The 24932-nt window shown below is 48.4% G+C and overlaps 1 long non-coding RNA gene across 1 annotated transcript in view; it reads left to right on the forward strand.

Annotated features, from left to right (window-relative positions):
* The first annotated feature begins 5502 nt into the window (after nt 1–5502).
* Nucleotides 5503–24932, forward strand: part of LOC144164107 (uncharacterized) — a 189152-nt gene continuing 169722 nt past the window's right edge. Inside the window, exon 1 of the long non-coding RNA XR_013321057.1 lies at nt 5503–5849. This is a non-coding gene — a long non-coding RNA (uncharacterized LOC144164107). The remainder of the gene's footprint in view (nt 5850–24932) is intronic.

Consider the following 24932-nt stretch of genomic DNA (forward strand, 5'->3'; position numbering starts at 1 on the left):
GATCGTCTGGCTTCGTTTCACTTGTGCTTCTTTTTCTCCGCATCGTTTGCATTGTGCTGGGTAACAGTGAAAAGCAGGAGCAAGAAGGCAACCCCCTTGCAACGCAAACATTCTGCTGCGCCTACTGCAGTGGTGGCTGGGGCATTCTACTGCTCTGCACAAGGTTGCAGGCTTAATTCTCGGCCACGGAGGCCGTGCTTCTCTTGGGGGCTGCTGTACCAACAACGCTCCCGTGTACAATGCTGGAACATATCCTTTAAAAGGGCCATGAAGACAAAATACAAGTTTGTTTTATTCAAAAGATTTCGTGTTCTATAGTGCCCCCATTGCTTGTCCGAAAGCAAACCATGCTTTATTCACTGCGAAATTAATCAATTTAAGCTAAAATTTTGATTCTCGCGCCAAAACGTGAGTTTGAATGACGTTTCCAATGACATCATAAGAAGAGGTCTTTCAGCTAAACTTGGTGTGGAGCAGAGACTTGCTTTACTGTTAGTCAACCTAGATGGCGCCACCACACCGTAGCAAGCCGTTTTCTGCCTTTGGTTTGTTTGTGACCGTATTTAAACCTGGCTTGTTTTTGTTCATTGAAAAAATAATTGTTTCGGGCAACATGGTGCTCGCTCGACAAATGTGGTCACGTAAGACACCGTCGCTTGCATCAAATGGCCAGTGTCGTCTGAGACAACCCCAAAGCCCCGCAGTGCTGTGCAGCTAAACCAAGCATAGTGCGCGCAGTACCAACAGCAGTACGCATCGGTACTTCTATGTTTACGAGTGCTTTCGTAACTTCCACTGTCGGTCCCACCGTTCTTACTGCTTTAGAAAGAATGTGGCCTAAATTTTAAGCGCGAATAGCCCCTTCGGCAAGCTTATAAGCTCTGCGTAATTTGCGTTTGCTTTTGCCGGCCTCTGCCAATCTCAGAGATGGCTGCTATGACATCATAGGTTCTGCTGCAGGAAATGAGCAAGTGGGTCGCATGGCCATTCCCCTTTTTCCTAATTATGCGGCTTATTTGAGCGAAGTTTACGTTAAAAGTGGTGTCAGCATGATTCTAGCGAGGCAATCTTTTGAATGAACCGAACTTGCATTTTGTCTTCATGGCCCCATCAAGGTCCCCTCGTGGTCTCCACCGCACAAACCCTGGTATTCCGAGTCCTTCCTCCGCTTGAGCCTCCAGTGGAGGGGATCCTTGAAATCGATTTCTCCATGCATGAGCATTGCGGAATCCTCTCCTCAGCCGAGTGGAGGGAGCAAATGGAGTGGAGGAGGGACCCAGAATACGGCCCGGAGTGTGTCATAGGCGGGGTGTATATTAACCTTGTTCAGCCGTTTTTAGCTCCCAAAAACCCCGTGTTGCTTGGCAGCGGCAGTTTAAGCCAGCTATGTTCGATTTGTTGCAAAAGTACATGTACGTGAAAATTACGACAGCTTATGAAATCTGTTTCGTGTGTGGCACTTGATGTGGTGGTTGGTTGTTCAGTAGAGTATGCCTTAGCTTCTGAATGCTGCTCGAGGATGAGCTTTGTAGACTTCTGTGTGAGGTCACATAAAGGGTAGAAAATGTTGGCTCGTGAATGTGGCACGGTTGCTGTCCTGATATGATGGGGGCACAAATGTCTTCCATTGCTGGGCGGCATGCATGTTTGTTGCCTTTGTTGTGTGAAAGAAGCCTTGGGCACATTTGAGCAGAAACTTAGCTGCACAAGACAAATGGCTGAAGGCTTGGTTATGACGAATGCCTTCTTTTTTTTTTTGAAGTAGAGAAAGCACAAGATCTGGGTTGAGGTACTGTTGAAAAGTGAGCCACAAAAAAAGCAGGAAAAAGCCATCCGCTTGGGAGTGTGAACGAACCGGGTCATGTATACTATCAGATAACCACTGGTTTTTTAGCGGGGCTGTAATAGTCGTAGCTGAGGAACAACCATACATGGTGGAAACAGCAGTGTCTTATAAGTCAGCTCTGAGGGTGGCGGCTAGATGAGGCTACTAACTGTGCTCACCAATAAATAACAGTGGCCAATAATTATGTTTCTGTTGCAAGCTACACACCAAGCTTATGTGGTTTCTCTCACCGCAAGCGATCAGCCGTGTTGCACAGCCCCTAACAAAAAATGAACAAAACAGTTGGAAGGTCTTGTGGAGTAGGCACAAGCATTCAGAAGTTCTCGGATTTGATTTTACATTGATCCCTTTATTAGGTTTTTGCGTGTGGCTGCATTTTTTTTTTTTTACTATTTTCTTCCTTACATGTTCCCTCCCACCCACCGAAGTGAAATCGTGTGTATGCCACGGACGGAAGTCTCCTGTTGTTGACAGTGACAACTTTACAAGACATGCGCAGGGCCTCTCCACAGCTTGTGTCCCATTTAATTGGAAGGCAGCTGAGCACGATGCGTAGTGTGCACTCTCAGGGTATCGACAATCACTGGGGTTCAAACGGGATAATCATCCCATGTTGGGAAGCCCTAACCGGAATATCACTGGTGACAAACATGCTGGTCTCCCAGCACTCGAGGGCATCATCTAGTCGAGGGCATGAAGGACTGCCTCCATCTTTCTCACCAGGCCACACTTGCCGGCCGCACTTGCTGTTCCGTGGCATCGAGGCGCCTGATATTTTCACACACATCCTGCCCTGAAAGAAAGAATGAGAAGCAGTCAGCACCTGGTCGAGGTTTGCACCAGAACCATCGCCCCAGCGTCGAACTCGTTTCCGGACCATTGCAAGTGCTCCACATGGCGAAGACCCCACAGTTTGCGTTCTTGTTAATGCGTTGTGGCAACCCGATTTATGGATGCGATCCCTGGGGGCAGTTACTAACGTAGAAGGTGGTCACTGTGCCAGGACCTTTCAGGTGACCACTCTTCCCACCACTCCAGAGCTTGAGCTGTGCGCCATTGAGCAGGGTGTCCAGCTGGCCAGCCACAGGTACCACGCATTCACTAACAACACAGTAGCCATTAGGGGTCTCCATCGGACCAAGCAGACAGCTGAGCGGCTCGTCACATCAAGGGCTCTGTGCCACACTGCAGCTGTCTACTGCCCCATCATCACTGTTTGGGGCACGCAGAACGCCTCCGTAACGAGTGTACTTCTGAGTTGTCGAGTGAGGCTTGCCGAAATTTCTGCCCCATCTTGATTTCTAGGTTACAGAAAAGTTCTTGCTTGATCCCAAAGTTGAATGCTGTTGCCACAAGCAGGGACCTCATCAAGACCTATCAACGATGGTGCTGGCTAAGCCAGATCTCGTGCCTCCTGGTCACCCCCCCTGCACAGCTCAAGTGTTAAGTAATCAAGCACACTTTGGATACACTTTAGCAGACGACACCATTGCCAGGTGGAGGCAAGCCACGCCAATCCATTTCCGGTACACATGCGGACGCTGACACCCAGCATTGAACCTGTGGTGTGGAACCAGGGAAGTCTCACAGGGGCTGGGTTTTGTTAGTCACGAGGACTGGATCTGTCTTAAGGGCCGCATAAAAGAATCTCCAATCTCATTGTGGAGCTTTGTGCATAACACCTCCATGGTAGGGCATTACTGACCCCTTTTGATCTTCTCACTGCCCTCCTTTTGTGATGTGTCCTACAGCCATAGCCGGTAGGCTGTGTCATTTGATTCGGACAGAATTTCAGGAGAGGTGGGGGGGGGGGGAAGAGGAGGGTGAAAGGGGAGAGGGTGGAGTGGGACAAAGAGAGGAGGGAGAAGATGCAGCAGAAGAGGTTGGGTAGGGTAGGGGAATGGTGGAATGGTGTTGGACAAACGGGATGAGTTAACAGAATATGTGATGGGCAGTGGAAGAATGGAGGAGGAAGAGGAAGGCAAATGAGTGATGGCGAAATAATTGAAGAAAGGAGGGGATGTAAGGAGAGGGTAGATATGAGGGAAAAGAGAGAGGAAGCAGAAGGGGAGGTGAGGAGGGGGAAAAGGAATGAAAATAGAATAGGGTAAAGGAATAGGGGGCAGAGAGGATATGAAGGTTCGCACAAGGGGAAGGTTTGAGGTGGAGAAAGACATGACGAGAAGGGGTGGTGGAGAATATAGAGGATCGGATAGAGGGTAGCTAGAAGTAGAGGGGACAGAGAGGGTGAGAGAGGGAGGGTAGTGTTGTGCGAGTAAGGAGGGGAAGTGTAGGAGGATGACAATCAGAGTGGGGGGAAGAGAGGAGGACTGAAAAGGCAGTATCGATTCAGGCCTGGTAGCAGAGGCAGCAGGGGAGCGGCACAGAGGGGGCTCCGAAGGAGGGAGGTGGGGAGGGGGGGGGGGGGGGCGAAACACTGAAATCATCAAAGCAAGCATATGCCTGACCAATTTTGATTCAGTGCTGAAATGTAAACTCAGTCGCCTTCACTTTCCACCATGATTCCCCGAGAATCGGCGTTCTCCTTTGCGAGTGTCAGTGACAGCTGGTGTGCTCACTTTCCTCACGTGCCGTAGCGTGTTTTCCCCAAGAACGTGCGCTCCCCGGCGATTTTGGTACCGCCCGTTCAGGGTAGTCAACGCCGGATTTTGTTACTCACGAGGCACATTGAAGCGAAGCTTCATAAGGAGAAAGGGAAACCCGGCGGTCCTGTGTACGCAGAAAACTGCCCCGGCGCAACCCCATGCGCATGCGCGAAAATACCGGGCTAGAGAGGAGTTATATAGAAGCAAGGCGAGAGAGATTAGCTGGGTTTATTGCTCTGGTAGCGAGCTGCTGCGTGAAGCAGACATAAAGCGACGACGTCAACGCCTTGCAGGGGCGGTGGCGGCGCGGGCGGGGCAGCGTCAATGTGGCAATGGCAAACGCGTGTACCGGCCGCACGTTACTTCGAAGTGGGTAGGCCACGCGTCATACGTACTCCCGACGAACAGGCAGCTTACGATTAGCGATGTGGCGAGTGTGTACGGGAGCGATTGAGTTCGACTACCGCGTGCCGATGCTGCAGCCCCTCCACAAGAACAAGGCTCGTGTAGCCGAGCGCAAGCAGCAACAGCTAGCGTAGCGCGAGAATCTCGCAGTCGCAGCACCGGTTACGCGTTACAGCCACTTGTACGGAGCATGTTTTTCTTTTGTTTTTGACACCGTCGGCCGACCACAAAAAACCTTATTACGCAAATGCTAAGACTTTTTTTTTTTTTTTCTGGGACGTGAAACGTATATATCAATACGCAAACAGTTCTGCAAACTCCCTCCTGTGGGAAACTGACCCTGCTATTGAACCTAACGCTAAACTATTGAGCGTTTGCACTTTCTTTCATTTATACTTCCCCGAAATAATCCGGAACTAGTTCTTCTACAGTGTGGAGATAAGTAGCTTCAACACCAGGTTCGAATTTCTCTTCTTGTCCCCCCCCCCCCCCCCCCCCCAAAAAAAAAAAAAGAACTGCGTGTAAAGATCACAAGCTCGATACAGAACGAGCAGACGATAACGGTACTCCTTGCCGCTCCGCTGTGGTTTCGTTACGTGAGTTTGCAAAGTCGGCCGCCGTGTGGCGCTGGCAGCAGACGTTTTCGGCGCGCTCGCCGTCCGGACCCCGAGTCGGCCACGCCATCTTCCTCCCTGTTCTGTGGCCGGGGTTCTCGCCTTGTCGCTTATCAGCGCAGCGTTTGTTACTCGTGATTGAGGTGCGTAGTCTGGTGGACATTGACACAAGTTGTGGCGCAAGAACCGCGTACCACGTCGGACATCGAATGGACGGGCGTCCCGCTTCGGTTCTACGCATCGAACTCCTCAACTGAAACGTGACGTGCCTGACACTCGCGGCGTTCGTGACTTTCCATGTGTTCTTGGTGGATTTCGGGCAGTGTTTTCTCGCGGTAGTCAAGCTTCTGCGTTATGATTTTCGTCGTGCCAAGTCAGGTAAGTGCAGCAAGATTTGTTCTTGGGGTTCGCCCCCGTATCCGTAAACGCGACATTCCACGAGACGCGGACCTTCGCCCACGCAACCAGGATTGAAGGCTGGGCGACGTAGTGTAGTCGCTCAGTAAAAAAAAAAAAAAAAAAAATCACACAACGAGATGATGACAAAATTGCATAGATTACTGTAAGCGCGGCATATGAGTCCATGCTGTGAAGGAGGTCCGAGCTGGCGTAGGATTTTTTCCCGTTAAGCCTTTCTTAGCTCGGGCGCCATGTTGGCTCACATGAGCGATAGTGCGCGAGTGGCGCGAATAGCATAACTTAGCGGGGGAATCTACTAGTGTTGTCGACAGCGACAAGCGACAGGATAATAACGATCCGCCGGGCTCCTTCTGTCGCTGTCGCGTCGCTCGTTTTATATCTTGGCCCTTGTGGCTGTCGCCCGCACATGCTACGTTCACATTGAGTTAGGCTTGTCGCGGCGCTTTCATCACACGGGAACTAGGGGTTGTAGGCCGTTGGCACCCATTCAAGGAAGATGTGCTTTTGAAATAACCAACGGAAAAAGCACGCCGGTGGTATGGCCGAAAGTAACACAGCGAAAACGTGCGTGTATGAAAACAACCGTTTGCTGAGGCCGAAATTGTGTTCGTGCCAGTGACTGGGATTCTGGCGATCGCGACACGCCGCGGTTGCCCAGTTGCTAACGCGAAGCGCAATCAGGGGCAGATCCAGGTTTTTTCTGAGGGGGTGGTAAGCTTCCATCAGTGATGATAATTATGATTATGAGGAGGAGGAGGGGGAGTCTTTTTTTATTCACCGATATTTCGGAAAAGCAAAAATTCAAGAAATAAAAAAGATCGCCAACTAGACTTTTTATACGACCTGAGGAGTCATCGTCTTGGGGGTATATATTCAAAAATTGAGGGAGGGGTCATTACTTACATCCGTACCCCTCCCCCCTCGATCCGCCAATGAGCGCAATTGATTCACTTGTTGTTTGTGCGGTTTGAGGGAAAGAAAACGGAGAGGAAGCCCACTAATATTTTTGAGCTCGGCAGGGAGCGTACCTGCATACAACCCAGTGCGTGAGAAGGGAAGGAGAGGGTAGTGAAAGGATAGCGTAGTGTGTTAACGATATAATTATTCCGAATGGCTTTTTTTTCATTGGCAGAGCGAATGCGACGGGAACCACCGTGCAAAATCATAGATACCTTCTGCGCTCTACCATGTCCATGCCCGTGGCTATGTGGAGTAATAGTACGGTGAACAAGTTAAACGTATGGGATCGGCGATAGATCGATTAACCTTCTGATTAATCGATTAATGCTTTAGTTGCGATTATTTTTTTAACCGGTTAATCCGTTGAAGTCATGTGTGCAGTCACAACAGAAAACGGCAAGTGTGCTCAGAAATGATCGTCATGAAAACCGTAAGCTAACAGCCAGCACAGACACGAAAGTGTCTACGCTTATTAGAAGTTTACACGGTACAAAAAATCATGCACCACTGCGTCTAACGACGACGGTGGTTCAACGCGAAGCTTCTCGTGGCGGATTATTTAGTGGTCGTCTGAGTTTTCTGAACCGCTTCGACCAGGTCGAAATCGAGATGTAGCAGTCGGATTCGAACTGAGGTTGTAGAAGTGCCGCATGACTGATCGGCATGCGGATCCTCCTAGGCCGACGGAGTGCATTTTTCGGGAACAGGCGGCGTTGGTGCGGAGTGTTTATGCTTCGCAGAGCGATTAACCGGAGTGGCTGCCTCTTTTAAATGCGTGCGTTTGCTTGCCTGAGTTTTGAAATGGTGCCGATCTTTGTTAGGCTGATGTCATTACCCTTTGCTGTCTGTTAGTGTTGATGTTGTGTGTTAAATGTCTTGTCTGAGTTTTTCTAACGTTTTTCTAAAATTTCAGCGCATTAAAGGAAAAAAAATGTAGCAGTCGGATAGACGCCGGCTTCATAACGCGAGGGACCCAGGTTCCATTCCCACCACGGGGAGCGTTTTTTTTTTCTTTCACCTGGTCGTTTCCGCGCTACAGACGGCAACAGTGAGAACGCTAGAGCTTCGCTTTAAATACGCTGAGCGGGCACTCGCACCATTCAGCCGTTGTCTAAGCTATCTCTGTCGTAAGTAAACCAGGAATAATTGGCTTCCCCTGTAACTACGGCGAGTGCCATGAAGGAGGAGGTGGAGGAAAGCACTTTATTGACACCAAAGGGCTCAGGGAGAGGGGGTGGCGGAAGGCCACAGGGCCTCCGCGACTACCAGAGCCCGGGTCGTCGCCAATATCCGAGCTTCCCAAGGCATGCTCCTAGTGGGAAGGGGTAGGGGGGGGGGAAGGGGGCATTTGGACATTCACATAAGGAGTGATAGTGAGTGTCCAATGCGCCGCATTAATTGCAGGGGGGGGGGGGGGGGGAAGGAGAATTGATGTGGGTGTGAGTGTACGAGTTGCTGTGCATGGGGTAAAGTGTGTGTCTGCAGCAGGCGCCATATGTGGGTGGCCTGCGGTGTCAGTGATGGATGAGGAGGTGGTACGCTCCTGCCGGTAGTGTTGTGCAATGTCCCGATAAGTAAGAAGGGCTGATCGGGTCAGCTTAGGGACGCCGTGCATAGGTGTAAAAGAAGCGGGAGCCCGGAGAACTGCAGCTCGAGCAAGTTGATGTGCGCCTCATTAGCACCTATCCCAGTATGGGCCGGAGTTCATACTAGCAGAGTCCTTCAATGCCTTTCTGGTCATGAAACTTCGCCGTCACGCTGTGGGAGAGCTTCGTACGCTGCCGCGCCGCGGCGCTGGTGTTGATCGGAGGGCAGCCGGGGGCGTGGTCGGAGCGCATTTGGCAGGGAACGGACCACGGAGTAAGATAAAACAGACGCTCGCCGCCTTATCAGCAGTGCGCTTTCGCTTTACGTGTCGTGGGCCGCTCAAATGGACTTTCATTTTGCGAGTGGGGAAAAGATTTCGTGGGAGCGGGCATGCTGCTCTTGCGTTCCTGCCTGCCGGTCTGGCTACAGAGCAGCGGCGGCCGACCGATGCCCTCCGATCTGCGGTGGCGCCCCTCGCGGTAGCCTTTGTCCCCGTACGAAACTTGGCCGGGAGTTTCATGACCGGGGGTTTCATGACCGGCCAGGAGTTTCAAGCATTGAAGGACTCCGATACTATACTCGGTTACAACTCAAGAACGGCACCACCTCATGTAGTGTATCACTCCGCCAAAGCGCCGGACCCGTGACGTCAGTGCGCGCGCGTTTTGAAAGGGGTTTGCTATGAATGCGTGATATCGTCTGCCTTGTCTCACGCAGTTTGTTTGTCGTCACTGGAGTCGTTTATAAGCATATTAAGTCCAAAAAATCACGGGAACGGCTCACGCCATGTTCAAAATATTACCAATAACGCCCTACTTGCGCCGCGCGTAGAAACATCCGGCTCCGGTGAAATGCACAGCGGCAACTTCCGGTGCCGTTCTTAAGTTGTCACCGAGTATAGTGACACGGGTTGGTGGTGGGGGGGGGGGGGTTGAAAGTTCCGTATCGCCGTCTGCTAACCTGATAGCACGACGAGGGGCGCTGGTCGATGCGCGAGGACAAGTGCACTGGCCGCCTCCTCGGTAGTGGTTGGTGATTTGGTGTGTATGGTGTGCATGTCATTGGTTGCGTAGTAGGTGCGCCCGTTACGACTAGGGCGAAAGCGGAACGGTTTGGATAGGCTTTTCCGTCGACGTACGTCGTGAACTCATTGGGAGGGTATTTTGAGCTGTGAGCGCGAGCGCCGGCCAGACGATGGCTCCGGTGGAAGGTGGGGTTCATATTTCGAGGGAAGGGATGGATGTGTATACCAAGGAATGCAGGTGGCCCGGGATGTGTGTGCTCCGGTGGAAGGTGGGGTTCATATTTCGAGGGAAGGGACGGATGTGTATACCAAGGAATGCAGGTGGCCCGGGATGTGTGTGCCATCGCAAAGAGGAAGAGGGGGATTCATGTTTATATTCTGGAGGATGTTTCGGCCTGTAGGTGATTGAGAGATGCGCATGCATTGTGACGTTGTATATATATGTGCAAGTTCTGAGATGGTGTTATGTGAGCCTATAGGGAGCTGAATCGTTGCGAAGGTGTGTGTGGAGGTAGGTGTAGTGCTGACCTGTCCTTGGACGCCCTGCTTCGCAGAGCGTCCAAGCACAGTGTTTGTGTTGGTGAGTGGGATGTATGGGAGGTGGTAGCAGAAACGGCTGACAATGAAACTCTGCAAAAGCTGTAAGCGTTCGAGATCCGTGAGGCCATTTCTGCGTGCGGACATGCATTTTAAGAGGCCTAGTGTCTGTACAGTGTGTGTGCGAAGCAGGTTAATAGTGCGTTGGCGCGCTTGGCGTGTATGTGCAGGCTCAAGACGCGCAGTTGTTGAGTTTGGGGGACTGGTTGGTCATGAACTTGAATGAGTATGGGAGTGTTAGAAGACGTGCGGGATGTGGGGGAGGGAGTATGAGAAGCTGGGATTTGCGAGTGGAGCAGGTGAGACCAGATTGTAGCGCTAATTGCGAGACGTAGCAGCTCCTTCTAAGAGTGTTCTCTACGAGTGTGTAGCTACCATGTGGGACCCAGAGTGTGATGTGATCCGCATACATTGTGTTTTTAAGTGAGGGAATTTTGTTTAGAGCGTGTGCAAGGGGAAGAACGGCTAAGTTGAAAAGTAGTGGAGAGAGAACGGTTCCTTGTGGAGTTCCGCGGCTGGGCATGGGGAACGAATCTGACATAATTGTGCATAAGCGTAGGGAGGCGGTGTGATTTGTGAGGAAGTTTTAGATATAGATGTATGCAGGGCGGTGGATGTAGGTTTTTTCTGAGAGGGGGGTCAGCTTCTGTCGGTGATGATGATGATGGTGATAATAAGGAGTGTGAGAATAGTAGACTTTTTTATTCACCGAAATTTCGGAAAACCGAAAATGAAAGTTATAAAAAATAATCGACTAAACTTTTTATACGACCTTAGGGGTCAGCTTCTTGGCACCAAAAATTAAGGGGGAGTCAGGAAATCCGGACCCCTCTCTGGATCCGCCAGTGGATGTATGCTCTACCGAGGTTGAGTGTGCTGATGGTGTGTAGGCTGGCCTCATATTGTACGTGATTGACGGCTTTGTGCAGATCTAGGGCTACAATAGGAAGTTTTCTTTGGCCGGGGGGTTCTGTATGATATCGGTGAATTCGAATGAGGGCGTCGTGAGTGGATAGGGCTTGTCTGAAGCAACCATGTTCGGAGGAAAGAGTGAGTGTGCTTCGAGATGGAGAGTCATACGTGTGTGGATGATGTGCTCAAGAAGATTTCCGAGGCACGAAGCAAGGGATATTTGATCGTAAGTTGGGAATGTCCAGGGGTTTGTCAGGGTTAGGTATAAACGTTATGTCTGAATGCTTCCATTTTGTGGGGAGCGTGCCTCATGTACAGTGCGTTAAACATTTTCAGTGAGGTGGTCGAGTGAGGAGTCGTCAAGGTGTAGTATTTTATTGGTTATGCGATCGGGATTCGGGGATGTGTGTCGGCGAAGCATGAGTAGTGCACCTTGAACTTCCTCTCGAGTTATGGCGGCATCCGGAATCGAGTTAGGGGAGCCTGGGCATATGGGGCGATTGTTAGGGATAGAGGGAGCTGGGTTATGTGTGTGGTTTTGAGGCGTCGGATTATGTCTTCTTGGGATAGATTGAGATTATGCAGGAGTTGTGTAATGCGAGTGTTGTGGTACATGCGGGACTTGGTCGGGTCGATTAGGTGGCGTAGAATGGCCCAGGTGCGACGCATAGACAGCTGACCTTTGAGTTTTTCTCGCAAACGTGCATCTAGCTAGTATGGGCCAGGTAGTTGGCATGCTCGGAGGTTTGTTGGCGAAGGGTTTGAAGTCTGTTTCGAAGTTGTTTGCGCTGCTTATGTTTCCCCTATCGTTTCTCAATACTAGTGTAAGTTTCTCATATGTGAACCATTTTGCAGTCCACGTGACGTGTCGGGATCGATGATTCTTTGGTGTTCTTTGGCCTTTATGAGGCTAGTAACCCCTTCTTCGAGGGCGGTTTCGGTGGTGTCTTGTGGGGGTGGGAGAAGTTGGCTTTGTGTTCAAAAAGCGTCCCAATCCGATATGGTTGTTTGCATTGGAGCCTCATGTCCGGATGTGCGAAGGCTAGTGTTGAGCTCACTAATGAAATGATCACTATCGAGAGTGTGGAGGGCCGGTTGCCATGTGGCCGGGCCTTGAAGATGAGACAGGGCGAGGTCAGGGGTGGAATCGTTATTGACCATGCGTGTTAGAAGGTCAGGTTCGTTTTAAGTAGTAAATCGTAAGGTTGGATGGTTTCCCAGGGAATTCTGCCTTTCTTTGTCGTGCGGGGATATCCCCAGGCAATATGAGGAGCATTGAAGTCTCCTGGAACGAGTAGGGGATGGTATTTGCCTTGTGAAGAGCCTGTCGAAAAAGTGCTCCAAAGTCTAGATGTCAACTCTTCGGGGGACTGTAAATGTTTAGTATGTGGATTTTAGGAAGTCTGAGGTTCCGGGATGTGTTGGAAGCGTGGGGGGTGACTGAAGCGTGGAGATGAGTGCTTGGAGGTTGGTTCCATTGTCATACAATGAGGTTGTTAGAGGCCTTGATCATCATCAATATCAATGGTAATGGGAATGTTGGTAGTAGGCCCTATATCGTGTACCATTATGTCTTGCATGTGTGGGCTTATGGTGCGCATCCATTGTCAGACTTCTTTGTGGAACTCATGCACGGATTGTTGCAGTGCCACAATCTGGTCGGTTACCTGCGTTCGGAGGGAAGAGTGCATGTCGTGCATTCCGGCACGAATTGCGGTGTGCAGATCTTGTAGGACGGTGGGGGGTTGATGAGGTGTTGATGGGTCAACGGCAGGTATTGAATCAGCGGGGGTTGCCTTACGCTTAAGGGGTGGTGATTGTGTATCTTGGGGGTTATTGCAAGCTTGGGTTGAGGGGGTGGTGGTTTGTGATAGTTGTTTGAGAGCGTGATTTCCTTGTGTTAGCCTTGCGTTTTCCTGACGGAGTAAAGACTATCTGTTTGAGTGGTGCTGTTGTTTTGTTATGTTATTCAGAGAGGGCATTTGAAAGGGAGAAGTGTGGGAAGGGTGTAGTGGCAGGCCCTGGGAGCTAACCTCTAACCGTGGCGTAGCGGTTGGGTTGGTGAAGATGCGCTGAGCTGCCTCGCTGTAGGTTCGCTTGTCAGTGACCACTGGTGGAGAGCTAGTATAGTCCTCGGAAGGGTTGTGGAGGTATTGGTCGCCAGTTGGTTCTCTGTGGTTCCGGAGGCCACGAAGAAGGATGGTGGTGGTTTCCGTCGTGGCTGGAACCGGTTAGCATACCTGCCAGGTTTCCCGAATTTTCCGGGAGACTCCCGAATTTTCATGCTTTTGTACGATTGTACGACCGAAACAAAAATCTCCCGAAAACGCACCCGTCTTTGGCCAAATCTTTTTTTCCAGTGTGGCCACAATGTGAGGGAGGTATACCTGACAATACAACGCGACACCAATTGGCATTGTTATCAGTGAAGTGCTTAAAAAGCGTAGTCGGCCATGTGTAGATGGTGAACCTGTTCGACCCATTGATAGTTAACTTAGTTTACTGTTTATAGAAACGTAGCGCCGTTGCCGCCGCTTTCATTTACACAGGAGCACGGCTGTTCTGGACGGCGGTTCTGAAGATTTAGCAAGTCCCCAGTTGTTAGCTTAGACGAAACAACAAAACAGTTCAGTTCCTGCTGTTTTGTAATGCACTTGCAGTACTATTTCCAGGACTTGTCAGCCACATCGAACATTTGAGTGGTCTAGCTTCTTGGTAGTTTGTACGACGAAGAAACAGTTCATTTCCTGCTTTGTGTTAAGCAAATAAAAAAAATGTGTGTAAAGTTACCCATTCTGTTGTAGCTACTCCCGGCCCCCCCCACACTAAGATCTCCCTAATGCCATCCCGGCAAACCTGGCAGGTATGGGTTAGGGCATCCAGCGGCTCCAGTGAGGTGAGCCGTCCCACAGAGGATGCAGGATGGAGCACAATGGATGGCTGGGTTGTGGGTCACGGATGCCACATGTGGGCCAGTCTGGGGTAGGTGACGGGTTGGGATATACATCCTTACGCCAGCAAGCAAAACGAGCTTCTTGTTTGCGCTTGAAGGGGTAACAGCGCAGTATAGCTCCGTGGTAGCGAATCCAGTATGCGACAAGTGGTCCTAGAAATAGTACTTGGGACTATATTGGTGCCGTTGAGGCGTTTGACGTCTATTATCCGAAGAGAGTGTACATTGTAAGGCTCTGAATGATGGTGTGAGCGTCATCTTCGGGGGGAGTTGGCACCCATGATGGTGGTGCTAGGTGGTGGATATGGTTGGCCAACGTGTAAGGCCAACCTCCATGCAGCGAAATTCGACGGTGAAGTTCTCGCGGTGGCCGCCGAGGGTGAACGCTCCGCGCCGTTTTCGTCGAACAGTTTTACTCATTGTTGCCATTTGGTAATGTTTTTGCGCTAACTATGACGCCAATTAAAAAAACACTCCCTCACAATAAACAAATAAATAAATATTAGGTCGCTTATATCAAGTTTTATTAGTCAATAGTCACACTAAACTTTTTTACACCCTTTTTGGCCGAAAAGGGTGTAAAAACCTTGTCCCATGGCTAACACCTTTAAAAGGCGTTTTCGCAAAAAAAGGGTGTACGGACGAAAAAAGGGTGTAAGAACAAAAAAAGGTGTTGAGGATGCTCAACACCCTTAAAGGGTGGTGAGGACGCTCAACACCCTTAAAGGGTGGTGAGGACGCTCAACACCCTAAATAAAGGGTGTTGAGCATCCTCACACCGTTATTTAAAGGTGATGGCATGCGCAGTACCATGGTGTTGCGCATGTCATCACCATAGCCTTGGAGGCTTGCGACCTATCACCAAGGTGTCCTAATGCAATTCATGGCGACAGGTGTATGTCTGGAGGCTCTGTAAGTAAATGAAATGCAACAATTTATGACTAATGCCACAATTTTAAGTTATATATACAGTGATCCCTCGTGGCATCAAACTCGGATATCTTGAAATATCGGTTAACTTGACATGACACACAAAAAAATACGTAGTAGTCTGAACCAAAAAAGAAGAAATAATAGAACTTCACAATTTCATGCACGTGACGATCACAACATTGGTGCACTAGAGGGACCACTGAAAACCGTTATCAGTGTGCTCACTACACATTAGCATTCAAGTGATACAACTAGACAGAACTGGACCCCCACTACAATTGCAATCATGTTTTCTGGTGGTAGCTTCCAAAAACAATATCCCATGTGATGTGCACCCGTAGAGAACTTGTATTGGTATTTGTCGTCACAACTTTTTTAAAAGGCAGACAATCACATTTATAAGTTCTATTGACCATAAATTGCAAAATTTCTTTTGTGTCAAAAATCTTGAGACTCAAGCCGAATGAAACCACGTTTCCCGAACAAACTTTTACAATCGACAGTAAATGTTGCAACACAAAAAAAGAAACAAGAATGTTTGCAAAATTCTGTGCATGAATCCTGAGACTAAAACTAATTCACAACCATAAACTATGATTGAGGTGTCTATTAATAAACATTTTGGCAACTTCCCTTAAAACTTTACAGCCAAGCACATACCCAATATTAAGATACAAGCAATTATGAACTTCCTTCCCTCCGAATGCAATGAGGTGGACACAGCAGTCTGAACTATAAAGAACATTTATCTTTGACCCATCCTATAGCCGGTATTCATTGAAAAGTTTAGCTGTCAATTTCTTCGTTTGGCAACACTGAAATAGCCACGAACATGGCTGATCGCGCGGCTCGTGCCACTGCGGCCGCACGCCGAAGAAAAATATAACACCGACGTGCGTCGCCTGCTCCGTTTCAACCGATTCTCAACAGTGGTGTCATCAAAGTTGTTATTAAAAGCACTCGCGTTGGAGTCAAGGCATTACTTTGCGTTCGGCGGGCTAGAGCTTGGAATGTCCAAACCATATCATGCGCTTAGCACGGACAAGTACCGCCAGAATCCAAGCACACCCTTTAGGGTGCTTGGATTCTTTCGCCGCAGGAGCACCCTTTTCTGCCCAAAATATCATAGGTAGGAGCTTTTCCTGCAAAAGCACCCACCTAAAGGGGTACACAAAGGGTGCATCATCCTCGGTTCACAAATGGCGCAGCAGGTGTGCAGCCACATATGGCACAGTATGACACACAATTACGGTATGAAACATTCGTGCTTTCCAAGCTCCGTTCTATGAGACATTCCATTAAAGCTCAATGTCAGCTGATAATTTACTTGAACTTTTTGACCCACCGATTTTTGAAACATCCATTTATAAAGTATAATATTACAGCCAAATCGCAGTACAGAAGTTGTATCATTAGAGGATGTTGATTATTCGAAACGGTGTTAAAAATTCAATTTTATGTTCATTTTGCTAAACTGCAGCGCACATCCTTCGAGCTTCACTGCACAGCATAAACGTGTTATGCAGTGAAAGCAAGTAGGCGTGCAACAGATCAACTGCACAAAAGTTCTTTGAACCTTAAAACCCTTGGCTTCTCAGCATTTCATCAAACTTCCAATCACGGTAGCTACTCGCAATGTTTAGTGCCTTATTCTTGAGCTGAGCAGAAAAGCTCAATATTAAGGCAGACCAAATACAATATGTATACTTCCCTACGTACTGTGGCTTTATTCTACCTATAAAAGTTGGGTCGCCACTGCCACTTATTTTATTTTACATTATTCTTTTTGCTTCATGAAAAATGACCCCACATAGCAATACCAAGAACTGTAAACATCACAGAACAATGCATATGAGTTCCCTGGTTGAAATGTGATGACATTGTTGTTATAGCAGTATTTTATCATGAGTCTAGCTTGTGCATGGTGCCTTGCATTATGTCCCTGCTGGTGGATGTGGGGTCATTTTTCGATGTTGCAAATGAAAAGCCAACAGCCAGTGCCCATTAGTTTCGTCTAGTATTACGAGGTGCGTCATGGGAACCATCAAACCCGTCTATAGCCCTTTTTAGAGTTGACTAGAAATAAAATCAGCAATATTATCGATAAAACGTTTAGCATCTTTTTTATTAGCAGCTTTAGTGTTGCTACTTTCCATATTTAGGTTTTTTCTGCTTTTCTTAATGACATTTTTGTTTCGCTGAGAAGGTGCATAACCAATGAAAGCTTTTCTGTAAACCTTTGGTAGCTATGCAATTGTTAGAAAATATTTTACTAAATAAGGCAGCTTAAACTTAGAATACTTGCATTTAGAAACATTAAAATCAATTTAAATTGATCATACATTTCTGGCTGTTTTTACACAAAGCTGCACATGGGATATTAAGTGCACCGCGAGGAGGGCTCTGGATTAGCTTTGGCAACTTTGGGATATTTATTGTGGACTTAAATCTCCACACATGGGCATTTTCACTTTCTGCCTCCACCAGAAAAATGGCCACCAATTTAGAGAGCTATTCTTACTAGTATTTGATGTACATTTTAGAATAATCTCAAGTATTATAGCCACAAAATTATTCTCTACAACAGCACCCAGCGGGTGCTGTTATAGAGAGATTGTGCACTACACCAGACAATGTACTACACTGTCGAGAGCTTTGACATGTACAAAGCAAGCTAATACTGGTAAAATGTTTCATACCATAATTACTGCGGGTTCAAAGCTCACGTGTGAAGTACAGATACTGGTGCTTCAGCAAGAACCGAGGATGAGCACCCTTCCTGGTTCTGAAAAAAAATAAACATGGAAAAATGCTTTAAGCAGGATTAAGAAACAGGGTTGAAAGAAAGTGAGCAAGCAATTCTTTCAAAATATGCAAAGCAATGCAAACAAATATTTATTTCAACTTCATGTCTACAAAAGACAATCTCATTAAGGCTGGTAATGGGGTCTTGGGTAAAAAAAGAGCAGAGAGCACTTATATAAATGCTACAGGGAACCTTCAAGCCAAAAATTGCTTGAGCAATTAAACTAATCACTGTTCAACAAATTCATGAAAATTGAATGGATGAAAAACCAGCGGTAAACACAGGACACAGTTAAAAGAGAACAACGGGACAAGCTTATCCTGTCGTTCTCTTCCGTACCCTGTGTTTTCCGCTGGTTTTTCATCCATTCAAACATGTACCAACTAGCACAGTCCGATGCCTTGGTATCATAAAAAGACGAATTGTCACTCCTTACAGACAGTTGAAAAAAAAAGAAAGTATAAAGCAGGTGACAAAATTAAAATGACAGCAGATTGGTTAACTTTTAATTTTAAGTGATAATATAAAAAAATAATGGCATGAATGAAAGTGAGCAGCAACCACAGGACCATGATGCTAGGCCAACATTCCACTTTGAAGCAAAATATCCGCTTTCAACGCTACATAGGCCAAACATGCAATGCGGCAACCCTTTAGGCCCACAAAACCTTCCATAATCTTTAAAAAAGCTATAATTTAGTTGAGAAAAACTGACCACAACAAATTGAAATTGACAACTAGATACAGTTGTCACACCCAAGCAAGCCGGCGAAAGATGAACAGATATCTAGCTGTCCTACCCCCTATTTGTGCCCTAGCCTCTGATCCGCTGCAGCAAACAAAAAAATTGTTTATATGTAGAACTATTGCTCTTGGTCAAACATAGACAGTTCTAATGAAGGAGCCAAGTAGGTTCCGAAACGTTGGGAACGCTTCGGATAATGATGATGATGGCTTAAGTTTAATGGCGCAAGGCCGACATGGGCAAAGAGCGCCAAATACAAAGTTATTAGATAAGGAGGGAAATCGGATAAAGTCAGTTAAATACTATGAGCACGTCTGGTGTAAAGGGCCAGGGTGAAGAACGTGAGTGGTTAAAAAATAAATACGGTGGCTGGTGTATAGGACCAGGGGTAAAACTATGGGTGATAAGAGATGAGTTGTAAGAAATGAACTTCAGAAAGGAACCTTAAGGTTCGCTGAACAGAGAACATGGCTTCATCTCCTAAGAAGTATGACGGGTGTGGTGGAATATGTCGTGTGTGTAGTTGTGGGAAGTGTTTTCGTCGTGTAATGTCGAGTGCCTTACATTGTATGAGGATGTGGATCACGGATAGGGCCTCTCCGCACCTGCTGCACAGAGGTCTTGGAGACCCCGTGAGAAGGTGCGAGTGCGTTGCATGAGTGTGCCCTATCCGTAATCTAGCCAAGGCGACTTCAGTGTATCTATTATGTGTGTCGGTGGTGTATGGTCCCAAGTGTGGTTTTATTACGTGTAACTTGTTGTCTGTCTGTTCACTCCAGTGTGTTTGCCATGTTTTGCGAAGTTGTTGTCTGATGTGTGGTTTCACGTCGGTGTAGGGTAATGTGCTTATGTCTACTGTATTCGAGAGTGTAGCAGCAGCAGCCATTCGGTCCGCTGCTTCGTTCCCGGCTATACCACTGTGGCCAGGGACCCAGCAAAGAACCAGATCAAATTTGCGTACATACACCGACATAATACCCTTGACTATTAGATTTACAACGTGATTTTTTGAAGACTTTGTTGACGACAACGCCCGCACGACACTGAGGGAGTCTGTATATATAATGGATTGTGGGATGTGACTTTGAAGGATATGATTAACAACAAGAAGTACACCATAAGCCTCTGCCGTAAAGATACTGGTATTACTGTTAAGAGTTCTAGTGACATTAAGGCCGGGCCCATGCGCCGCGCAGGACACAGAGGTGGCAGTTTTAGAGGCGTCCGTATAAAATTCAGAAAATTGATACTTCTGCTGCAAATACAAGAAGTGCTGCAGAATTGCACATGTGGGAGCTCGGTTTTGATCTACATGTGTGAAGGATGTGTCGCATGATACAGGGCGGAGATGCCATGGTGCTATAAAATCTGTTTGAGAACTTTGTATGGTGTCTAAAAAGGAGACAGAAAGCTCTGACGCTTCCTCTCTAACTCTGTAAGAGAAGGGCGCAGAGAACGATGGTCGGTTTAGGAGTAGTGCAGTCTGAGACGTATCATAAAAAGCCGATTTAAAAGGATGGTGTGGCATAGATGAAATTTTAAAAGCAAAAAGAAGATCTGTGTATGCTCGCTGACATTGTAGGTTCCACTTATTACACTCCACATAGAGGCTTTCGACCGGGCTAGTCCGGAAGGCGCCACATGCCAACCGGAGCCCCAGATGAAGCACTGGGTCCAGCATTTTCAGGGATGTCTTACTTGCTGACCCATAAACAACGCTTCCATAGTCTAATCGTGAACCTATCAGGCTGGTAAAAACACGTAAAAGAAGTTGTTTGTCAGCCCCATATGAAGAGTGGGAGAGAACCTTGAGTATATTCATGGCCTTTAAGCATTTATGTTTAAGTTGTTTTATGTGTGGAATGAACGAGAGCTTTTCGTCAAGGACTACACCTAAAAACTTGTGTTCATTTCTGACTGGAATTGAGACACCATTGAGTTTGATGTCTGGATCCGGCCGAATGCCGCGCCTTTTCGAAAACAAAACACAAGTACACTTCACTGGATTAAATTTAAAACCGTTGCTATCTGCCCAGCCAGCTAGCTTGTTAACACCAAGCTGGACTTGGCGCTCGCAGATAGACAGGTTACAAGACTTAAAGGATAATTGCACGTCGTCTACATAGATTGAGCAGGAAATGGTTGGTGGCAGAGCCTTCCGAAGAGAGTTCATTTTTACAATAAACAACGTGCAACTCAAGACTCCACCTTGCGGAACACCGTTTTCCTGCACATGAACTCTAGAGAGTGCAGTTCCAACTCGCACGCGAAACGTTCTTTCAGAGAGGTAACTGGCAAGCGTGTTCCACATGTTACCCGACATACCAAAGGACTTCAAATCGCTGAGGATACCGTACCGCCAAGCAGTGTCGTACGCCTTTTCAAGATCAAAGAATACTGTCATACAGTACTGCTTATGGAGGTAAGCATCTTTAAAGGAGCCATGAAGAGAAAACACAAGTTTGGTTCATTCGAAAGATTGCCTCGTTAGAACCATAACGACACCACTTATAACGCAAACTTCGCTCAAATAAGCTACATAATTATTAAAAACGGGAATGGTCATGCGACCCACCAGCTCATTTCCCGCAACAGAACCTATGCCGTCACATGGGCTGAGCTCTGCGATTGGCGGAGGCCGGCAAAAGCAAACGCATGTTAGGCAGGGCTTACAGTTTGCATAGCGAGCTAAATGCCCGTGAAACATACTGCACATTCTTTTTATGACAAAGAACGGTGGAGTAAACGGTTGAAGTTCCGAACGAACACGCAAGCGTGTGCGCCAATGCGTACGAAACAACCGCCTGGCCGAGCTCGACATCTCGCCGTCGCGCAGACGAATTTTCGGGTTCGAAGCGCTCTGACCTTGGAGGAAAAATGCCGTAAACACCGCGCATTAACGCTCGTATCTTTCTGGTCGAAGCAGAGAGCTCGCGCGAACGGCTTTCCATACACGACACCGGCTAACTGGCATAAGCGATACTGCTACTGAAGTTGAACTATTATTAACCGTAATAAAAATACGGCACATACGTACCAGTCTGTATTCGTCCGTGGCGACGGCGCTGACGAGGCAGCGGTGCCGACGGCAGGGCGTTCGTCTGTTGTGGCTATCGCGGAATGGTCGCTTTCCCGTCCACCGCGTATCCCACAACTCTTGCCGCTCGTGCACTTAGAAGCGTTGAGCGTTCAAGTGGTGTGAGGTTGTTAAATGCAAGCCCGAGCTCCTCGGCGAGAGTTTTGTTCTCCGGATCAGGCGATTCCATGACTAGGGCTGCGGGTGCACTAGGTTTTACTAGTATTTTTAAAATGGCCGCCGTCTCGATCGAACTGCGTGTGGGTGCTATATGGAGTGGACATACTAAGTATCTGTTTCATGGACCGGCGCTATGACGCCATTGTACACGTCACGGAATGTTCAATTTTAGCGGGAGATTTAAAATTTTGGCTTAAATTGCCTTATTTCTCAGTGAATAAAGCATCATTTGCTTCCGGGAAAGCGCTTAGGGTACTATGAAACCCCTAATCTTTCGAATAAAACAAACTTTTGTTTTCTCTTCATGGCTCCTTTAATATACGACTCTAACGCAACGAGTTGATCGTTCGTAGATCGCCCCGCCCTGAAGCCTGCCTGGCAACTCTCGAGAAGACCGTTGTACTCTAAGAAGTACACGAGTCTCCTGTTTATCATCTTCTCGAAGAGCTTACACAGGCAGCTTGTCAGGGCAATGGGGCGATAACTGGCGGGAGAGGAAGGGTCCTTCCCTTCCTTTAGGAAAGCCACTACTATGGCCTCCCTCCAAGAGCGTGGGAAGTGCCCCGAAAGAAATATTTTATTGTAGAGGTGAAGAAGTGTTTCAAGTGTGTCTGCATGTAAGTGTTGTATCATTGTGTATGAAATCCTGTCTGCACCTGGAGCTGAAGGTTTACAAGTACCGAGTGCGACCTTCAGCTCATGAAGTGAAAAGGGGGTGTTATAGGATGAGTTCGACTTATTAGTGTCTCGCAAGGACTTCTTCTCACATGATGCTTTGTGTTTAATGAAAGTGTTGGTGTAGTGTGCTGAACTGGACACGTGTTCGAAGTGTTGTGCAAGTGTGTTAGCCTGGTCTTCCAGTGTGTCCCCTGTTGTACTAACCAGGGGCAGGCTGTGTGACTGTTGTCCTTTTAGTTTTCGTATTCGTGTCCAGACTTTTCGCGTGTCAGTGTATGAGTTGATGGAAGTGAGGAAGGAGCGCCAACCCTCCCTTTTCGCCTCACGACGCACTCGCTTCCCAAAAGCCTTTGCCCGTTTAAAAGAAATGAGGTTATGTGACGTGGGGAACCGGCGAAGGACACCCCACGCCTTGTTCTGGGCCTCTCGCGCCCGCCTGCAGTCCTCGTTCCACCAGGGCCTCCTTGGGCTGCGGGACCCACTGGAGGCCTGGGGAATGGACTTTTCGGCGGCATCGAGGATGTGCGCCGTGACGAGTTGGGCGGCTTCCTCCACGTGTAGGTATTTTATGGATGTGTGGTGTAGTTGAGATGTTTGTGTGAATGTACTCCAGTTTGCTTGTGATTCATTAAACCTTTTATGGGAAGATGGACTGCTCGGGCCTGTACCTATATACGTTAATGAAGTGGGGAAATGGTCACTACCATATGGGTCTGTGCCCACACCCCACTCAAGACATGGAAAGAGAACTGCGGAACCAATAGCCAAGTCAAGATGCGAGTATGTATTGTGTCCTAAGTTATGGTATGTAGGCTGTTTTTTGTTGAAAAGGCATGCTCCTGAAGATGTAAGAAACTTCTCTATCAGGCGACCTCGGGCATCCTTTCTAGAGGAGCCCCAAAGAGAGTTGTGTGCATTAAGGTCGCCTGTTATGATGTATGGCTCGGGCAGCTGGTCGACCAGCACCTCGAAGTCAGAGCTCAGAAGTGCATAATCAGGACGAATGTAAATGGAGCATACCGTTATCAACCTATTAAAAATTATTGTGCGTATTGCTACAGCCTCAAGGACGGTGTTGAGAGCGACAGGGTGGCATGCTAGGGATTTCCGGGCTATTATGGCTACACCGCCCGAAGAGTGTGTGCAGCCATCCCTGTCCTTTCTGAAGACCATGTACCTATTTAAGAAATTCGTGTGCTTGGAATTCAAATGCGTCTCCTGAAGGCACATCACACTTGGCTGATTAGCATGCAGTATTTCGTATACATCGTCAAGATTTTTAAGAAGGCCTCTACAGTTCCATTGAATTATGTTTTCTCTTCCCATTATTTAGTGTTGGAGCTACTGGAGTGTGTGTGTTTGTTTATGTGCCGTCTTTCGGGGCTGTGACTCTCGTCTTTTTTGGCTTGTCGGGAGGCTTTGGCGTCGGGACGCGTTCCTTGCGCTGCGTTGCAGGCAGGAACGGCCCGACATCCATGTCGTCGTCGGATGTCCGAGGGGTGCCCGACGGACCGGGCCCCCCGGACTTGGCTCCCCCTCGGGAGCCCTTCGTTTGAGCCGCCACCGCCGAGGGCGTGCGGGGCGCCAGAGGTGGCACGGGCGGTGCGGTGGCGGTGGGAACCGGTGCGGGGCCCGTGGTGTCCATCACCTCGGTACCCTCCAACGCACTGGAGGATGGGGAGACAGAGGCGGGAGCGGCACCGGTCCCGACGGAAGAGGTTGCCACCACAACCTCTGCTGCCTCAGCAAGCGGCGTGGTGGCGGGTTGGGCTGCCAGAGGCAACCCAGGGGGGGGCGGGGGAGGGACCAGGTCAGACTCGCTGAACTGGGTCCCTGTGGAAACGAGACGCCGCTCCGCCCCCCGGCGAGCTGCGTCGGCGTACCTCCCCAGGGGGAAAGAGGCGAACCTCTTTCGCACCTCTGGGAAGGTAAGGTTCTCAGTGGCTTTCACCTTGATGATCTCCTTCTCCTGTTTGAATTTCTCGCATGTTCTAGAGTAGGCCCCGTGGGGCCCCTGGCAGTTAGCACACATGAGGGTTTGCGATGGGCAGTTGTCTGATGGATGATCGTGTTGTGCGCACTTGGCGCATGTTAGTCGACCACGGCAGGCGGTAGTGCCATGCCCAAACCGCTGGCATTTAAAACACCGGCGGGGGTTGGGGATGTATGGCCTGACGGGGCAATGAATGAAACCTGCATGTACTGATTCAGGAACTGTGGAATGGTCAAAAGTCAATATTACATGTTTTGTTAGGATTTCCTTGTTATCTCTACGAATCATGATACGCCTCACTGCTGTCACACCTTGGTCCTTAAGGCCTTCCAACAGATCGGTGTCAGTTTCATTCGTTAGATCTGACTCAGAGATCACACCCTGGGAGCTATTAAGGCTGCGGTGGGGTGTGACCCTGATGTCGAGATCTGCGATGCGAGTTTGAGTCAAGAGATTTGTAGCTTGTTGCTTGTTATTCACTTCTACAAGAACTTCTCCTGTTCTGAGTTTTTTGGCTTTGTAGGACTGACCAACAATGCCCTCAAGAAATTTGGAGATCAGGAAGACAGACTTTGTGGCAAGGGGGTTCGACGGATC

The sequence above is a fragment of the Haemaphysalis longicornis genome, unplaced genomic scaffold (assembly GCF_048455015.1).
Source record: "Haemaphysalis longicornis isolate Haplotype H1 unplaced genomic scaffold, Haemaphysalis longicornis Haplotype H1 scaffold_1, whole genome shotgun sequence".
NCBI classification, from domain to species: Eukaryota; Metazoa; Arthropoda; class Arachnida; order Ixodida; family Ixodidae; genus Haemaphysalis; species Haemaphysalis longicornis.